General features: G+C 34.3%; 1 long non-coding RNA gene across 1 annotated transcript; it reads right to left on the bottom strand.

The window, feature by feature from the left end:
- Positions 1 to 1137: 1137 nt before the first annotated feature.
- Positions 1138 to 6005, bottom strand: LOC129036488 (uncharacterized). The gene is made up of 3 exons (XR_008502576.2): positions 5955 to 6005; positions 4795 to 4903; positions 1138 to 1589 (listed from the first exon to the last, which is right to left on the bottom strand). It is a non-coding gene; the product is annotated as an uncharacterized LOC129036488 (long non-coding RNA).
- Between the last annotated feature and the right edge of the window lie 1464 nt (positions 6006 to 7469).

Genomic DNA, 7469 nt, shown 5'->3' with positions numbered 1-7469 from the left:
CAACATGGTGAAACCCCATCTCTACTAAAAATACTAAAATTAGCCAGACATTGTGGTGCACGCCTATAATCCCAGCTACTCAGGAGTCTGAGGCAGGAGAATTGCTTGAACCCCGGGGGCAGAGGTTGCAGTGAGCTCAGATCACACCACTTCACTCTAGCCTGGGCGACAGACGACAGAGCGAGACTCCGTCTCCAAAAACAAACAAACAAACAAACAAACAAACAAAGAAAACACATAATTTTAGGGTCAGAGGAAAAAACTAACACCTAGCTAAAGTAGGGTTTCTAAGTCATATACATATATACTATCACATAACTAAAGTAGGGTGTGTCTAAACTATATGTGTGTATGTATATACATATATTATATTATGCATACATAGCTGAGTATAATGACACATAGCTAAAGTAGGGTATGTCTTTTATGTGTTTTTTTGGATGTAGATTTTTAAATCATATATACCACGTTATATAAAATTGTCTCAGCTGAACTGTCTACTTGGAAACTCATTAAAATCTTTCCATAGGAAAGTTTAAACCAGCCATAGGCTTAATTCTTATTTCCCCAGTCATTTAGCATATCTATTACTACTTCTTACAGGAAGAGGTGGAAAATCAGGCACTTTGGGAATCATGGAAGCTTTCTCAGACATGATTTGGTATTACTCTGTGCACCAAATAACTCAGTGTCCTGAAGACTTGAAAAAGTTAATGAACAAGTCAGAAAGGGCCTTTAGGATTACCACTTAAAGGTAGCCCATGACATAAAAAATTTTGTTTGTAGAAAACAGGTCTTAGAGAACTGATAAAGTATGGTGCACACTTGTTAAACATTAGCCCCAAGTTCCCATTTAAGCCATATTATATTTCTGAATTACAGTTTAGACAATTATGAAAGTTTGCATGATTCACCCTGATACAGGAATCACTATCCAGGGAGCTAAATGCTTCAATGAGTTTCATATTTTAACTGGTAGGTAGACAAGAAAGAGCAAGAACAAAGGACATGACAATGCAAAGCTGTACCAGAGCAATCCATTGAAAATGGCCCAATGTAGTCCAAAGTCAATATTAATTGACTGAATTAATAGTTTTTGAAAAATAAAATGTAGTAAAATTAGTTCTGATGTGGAGATAGGGTGGAAGAAGGTCAAGTTTTATTTTGTTTGTAAAAAGTATTCCATTAAAGCTATGTGGTAAAATTATGTTTTATACCATTTATGAACATCAAAGTACTAAGATAAAACACAATTTTCTTAAAAGTACAGCAGCAACATACTTTAAAAAAAAAAAAAAGCAAGAATATGATGACTGGTAAAAGTGTCTCGTTGAAGAACACCCCCATTGAGGAACTTGGGTATCAAAGGAGCAATAAATGGAAAATGTCCTGTTCAGTCATAGAAAGTTTGAATCTGCTTCATGTCAAAGTGTCACTGCGGCAGAGTTTTTTGTCAGGCATTCATCCTGACTGCTTTTTTCTGGTTTTCCTTTCCTTCCCAGTCATCTGAGGGATCCCCTCCCCTATTTGTTTCTCTTTCACTTCTTTCTTCCATTCTTTTTCTTCTAGTCTTCATGCTGTTAACAAAGCTATAATTCATTAAAAATTGAAAATGATTTTTTTATTGAAATCACATGCACACAGATTCATATTATATATTAGCAAAAATACATGTACACTTTAGTCACCATTGTAACTCAAACAAAGAATTTGGGAGTTGTTTATAGTATCATACATATTAGATGAGTGAATTAATAATTACAGCATCACATTCCTACTTAGCACACCACTTGGTGCATTATAAAATCAGGAACATACCAGACCCATTCCATAAGAAACCTTTGGGGAAATACAGGAAAAATCTGAAGATGGTTCATGCCCTTTTCCCGTGGCTTGCATAGCACTGCATGGCTGTTCACATGCACCTCTATACACTCCTTGCCTTCCGTGTTTCCCCATTCAGTCCCCCTCGCTGTCATTCCGTCATTTGCATGCTCCTTCTTGCCACATGATATTTTTGAATTCTGTTAAATTTGCTTATACCATATTTACTTTTATGCTCTTACTTTTACTAAGTCCTACTGATACTGAGCACAATTTCTGGATCACTCAGATGTGCAGTAATGTTAATATAGGGATGAAATGTCCTTAAGACAAAAGCATACAGTAGTTGTGTTTGTGATGTGGCATGTCAACATATTAAGACAATTCAACTAAAATAAAGATTTGATTGACTGTAATGAAGTGAAGAAATTCAACTGATTGCTTGCATCTCATGCCCTGCAAAAATGAGTTGATTGAACCTTTTTCTTCCCTCTTCCCCCAACAATTTAACTTGTTTATATGTTTTTGAAATATACAGTTTCTTTGGGGTGTCTGTTTAGAAGCCTGAAAAAGGCATTACTAAAAGAAAAAAGGCAATCAATAACATGCTTATTCTAAAGTAACAACAACAAAAAGTTTTTCGTCTTTAAGAAGGACAAAAAATCCAAACAGCACATGTTTTTAAAAAGTAAAAATTTTTTAAAAATAAATGCAATGTTAAGTACAAAATTTGCTTAAAAATTTAATATGGCATGTTAGTAATGGCATTATAAAATGGTGTTTTTATTGGATCATTTATATATTGGTACTTTTTTGGAAAATAATTGGCATTATGTTGACAAAAATTAGAACACAAGCTGGCAATTTATTTAAAATGTTCATACATCTGACCCAGTAATACAACTACAATAAATGTAGCTTATAAATGTAAATTTAAAATGAACACCAAGATTTATGTTCAAGGCTACTATTCTTACAGCAGTGCTCTAAACAGCAAAAAAAGACAGTAACCTATATTCTGATGATATGTATATATTTATATTATGGCAAACCTATAGAATTTAATATTATGCAGATATTGAAAATCAGATTTTCAAGGAGTACTACATGGCATAAAAATGTATGTAATGTTCAGGAAGAAAATGAAGGATATTAAATTGTATATGTAGCGATTCTCAATTTATAAATGTAAATAAATACATATGAATAAAATACAGAGATAGGAAGATAGATACATCGAAATTGGAAGGAAACATACAAAAACAGGGGTGATATTTGGATAGTAGAATTACAGGTGATTTTGATGTTATTTTTACACTTTTCTGTGTTTTCCAAATTTTCTTCAATCACAAGTGTTAATTTTTTTTTCTTATCCAAGAAACAATTTTTCATCTACCTCTGTAATTTTTAATAACTTAATTAAATTCTGTCAGGTAACCTAACAAGTACCAATGTTTCCTTCTTTCTTAAACTCTCACCTTAAATGTTTTCCCTTAGATACTACTGCTGACTCACAACCACACAAGGGCATCCCATCCCTTGCCATCTACCCTGATAGACTCTCCTCATGCTTTGGACTCTTGAAACATAGGACTTTGTAGATTCATCACTCAGATATCATTGTTGGTGATCACAATGTCTTAGACAGGGGTCCTTAAAAGCAAAGACTGAGAAAGGGCTTCAGATATATGTGACGTATTGAAGGAGTGATCTTTAGGAAAAACCTGGAAGGCAGTAGATTAAGCTGAACAGTGAGGGAGAAAGAGCAAAGGAGAGATGTGGTCTCAGGTAAAGTATAGCCTTGGCTGATGCCCAGGAAACTGGGGCATAAATCACACCTCCCACAATCACACCCCCCAAGAAACAACCTTGTTTCACCTTGAGGATATGTGCCCAGGCTTTTGTACCCCCAAACCAGTCAGCCATTGCTGACCCAGAAGGGTGGGGAAAGGTGGCGCTGTAACCCCAGCAGGTGGCTTCTATCAGCAAAGGGCAAGCCTCCAGAAAGAACACAAAACACCTGAGTACAGATGCACCAGCTGGCAAAGGAAATCTGGTGGAGCACTAACCATGTCTCCTACCCACAGTGATAATGAAAAGAGGAGGAGAAGGAAACAGGAGGAGGAGAAAATTTCAAACAAGTGCAGGCAATGTGGAAAGGACACAATTTTTAAGCGATGTTCCCCTCCCAACTTGGAAGAATGGTGATTCAGGCAAGCAACTGCAACATTCTGGTAGAATAGAATACCACAGTAGATTGAAATCATGTGAAGGCATTTAAAAATTCCAAAAAGGTTTTAATATAGGAGTTTAAGTAGATTGCTGCTTAGATGAACTCTCTATTTGCTCTGACCTCCCAAGAAAGTTTGAAGAGCAGGTACACTTAATTTCCTCTAACACTAATACTTTTTCCATACAAATGTGAGGCTTAAATGCAGCTGCTAGGTTTTCCCAAGAGATGGCTTAATTTTGGAATCAGATGAAAGAACTCTTTGGTCTGGTGGTCCAAATTATTGAGACACTCAGGGACAAGGAGATCTGTAAACTATGCTATAAAAACATGATGAAGACGCCAAAAGCAATTGCAACAAAAGCAAAAATTGACAAATGGGATCTATTTAAACTAAAGAGCTTCTGCACCTCAAAAGCAACTATTAACAGAGTAAACAGACAACCTACAAAATGGGAGAAAATTTTTGCAAACTATGCACCTAACAAAGTCTAACATGCAGTATCTAGAAGGAACTTAAACAAATTTACAAGAAAAAGACAAACAACCCCATTAAAAAGTGGGCAAAGAACATGAACAGACACTTTTGAAAAGAAGACATACAGGCAGCCAACAATCATATGAAAATAAGCTCACATCACCAATCATTAGAGAAATGCAAATCAAAACCACAATGTGATACCATCTCACACCTGTCAGAATGGCTATTATTGAAAAGGCAAAAAATAGCAGATGCTGACCTGGTTGTGAAGAAAAAGGCACACTTATACACAGTTGGTGGGAGTGTAAATCAGTTCAACCATCTGTGTCCTTTCCATGTGGAAGACAGTGTGGCGACTCCTCAAAGACCTAAAAACAGAAGTGCCATTTGACCCAACAATCCCATTACTGGGTATACACCCCAGGGAATATAAATCATTCTATTATAAAGACACATGCATGCATATGTTGATTGCAGCACTATTCATAATAGCAAAGACATGGAGTCAGCATAAAAGCCCATCAGTGATACACTGGATAAACAAAATGTGGTACATATATACCATGGAATACTATGCAGCCATAAAAAAGAATGAGATCATGCCTTTTGCAGGAACATGGATGGAGCTGGAGGCCATTTTCCTTAGCAAACTAATGCAGGAATAGAAAACCAAACACCACATGTTCTCACTTACAAGTTGGAGTTAAATGATCAGAACACATGGACACATAGAGAGGAACAACACACACTGGAGTCTATCAGAGGGTAGTGGGTGGGTAGGAGGGAGAGGCTTAAGAAAAATAACTAATGGGTATCAGGCTTAATACCTGGGTAATGAAATAATGTGTATAGCAAACCCCCATGACACATGTTTACTTATGTAACAAACCTACACATGTACCCATGAACTTAAAAGTATAAAAATAAAAACCTCTACCCTTCCTAGCTTTAATTTCTTGGTGATTCCAACAAATATGATAAACTTTCCAAATGTTCCTCTTCACTCAGTCATGCTCTGTGGGTTGTGCTGTGAGGGGTAGTTACAGCAGCACCTTGGTAGCAGAACAGTCTATGTCTATCCAGAATTATTTCCATGCTTTGCAAGGCTTACATCTACAAGTTCAAAATCTGCCGTCATTTGAGTGACAAAGTCAATCAAGTCCATTCTTGGATATTAAGTAGGTCAGAAAACTCTTTGGTTTTCAGCACATTCTGACCAGATTGTACAGAACCAACAAAGAGGATATTTTTCTCTTTAACTCCCTCACAATTTAGAGAGAAGACCCAAAGTAGATTGTGCAAATATTGAGGGGTATAAACACAGAATATATAGAAAAAGGGGGAAAATGTTAGAAATGCCAGAAATAAGAAAGAAGTACATATAAAAAAGAGACATTTGAAAAACATCTTTCTCTTTACCAAGCAATTTGTTTCCAAACTTTTTCGTGGCTCCGGCTATAGCCTTCAGGAAACTCAATGATGTCATTTCCTTTCAATTGGCCAGTTACATAAATGTTGGAAAACAGCCATTTAAAACAGCCCTCAAACAGATGGCCATGTGTGTAAATGCCAGAAAGTGAGAACAGCCATTTGCAGTTATTTATTTATTTTTTTACCCCACACATGGTATAATGTTTATTTTACAACCTCTCTTATGGACTTATGTGGATCATTCTTGTCATTTTTCTAGGGAAAAAAAAAAAATCCCAGAGGAAGCAGTCATAAAATACAAAAGACAAATTATGAAATAATGAAAAATAAGGTAATGAACAGAAGTGAGCATAGCGTTGGGAGAATATAAACCATCAAAGAGTGGTCCATACAGTGCTATTCAAATGATCAAACATTCCAGGGAAAAAAAAAAATCTGTAACTGTCAGGAGGTTTCAAGCAAGGGGAATTGTTCAATGAGGAAGGTAAATCCATCCTATGATCCCAAAGAAGTTAAAAATGGAATGGAATGCCTGCATGGTTTTTACCAAAAAAAAAAAAAAAAAAAAAAAGCACACTTTATGGATTTACTTTTATTCCTTCAAAGCAAATTTCAATGTAGCTACAGAGTTCCTCCACAAGCACTGACCTACATATCCCCCTGTTCCAAGTACATATTGATGCAATCAAGAGAAGTTTACACTTTTGTAACTGTGAAGAATTTCAGTTATGCATAATAAAACACAGCAAGGAGTTTGAGCCTTCTCAGCTTCAAAAACCAAATTCTGTTCTTGTCTGCCAGGGCTGATACTAGCATTTCCTGTCCTTTCTACTAGTGAAAATTGTGTTATTTTAATAGCTAGTACAGCAAATGTTACGCAGTTTCAAAGAAAAGTAAGTTAATTCTTTGCAAATTCTATTAATTGGCTTCCTGTATTTAATATTTAATTGAAATATTAAAATATATTTTAAAAATCAACTTCCTGTATTTAATATTGTATTGAAATATTAAAATGTATTTCAATTAAATATTAAGAACATGTAAATTAAATATATATATATTTACTTATATATATACTTATATATATATTTATATATATATTTAAATATATGTATAAATATTTAAATATATATATAAATATATATATTTAAATATATATATAAATATATATATATACTTATATATATATTTAAATAAGTATATATATATACTTATATATATATACTTATATATATATTTAAATAAGTATATATATATACTTATATATATATACTTATATATATATTTAAATAAGTATATATATATACTTATTTAAATCCAGATGACATGGGTGTCAATAGGGAGAGAAAAAGTAAGGGTAAGCTAATCATGGTCCTTCTTTTGATGGTTTTCTTCTTTGTGAAAATATTTATTTCCCATGGAGATTAGAGAATTCAATTTCCCTTTCATTGGTGAAATTTCCACAAGTATGTAGCTATGCATTCTAAATTCTACTTGAATATA

Source organism: Pongo pygmaeus, chromosome 4 (genome assembly GCF_028885625.2).
Source record: "Pongo pygmaeus isolate AG05252 chromosome 4, NHGRI_mPonPyg2-v2.0_pri, whole genome shotgun sequence".
NCBI classification, from domain to species: Eukaryota; Metazoa; Chordata; class Mammalia; order Primates; family Hominidae; genus Pongo; species Pongo pygmaeus.
Note: the sequence above shows the minus strand (reverse complement) of the source record. Positions and strands in the feature narration are given on the sequence as shown.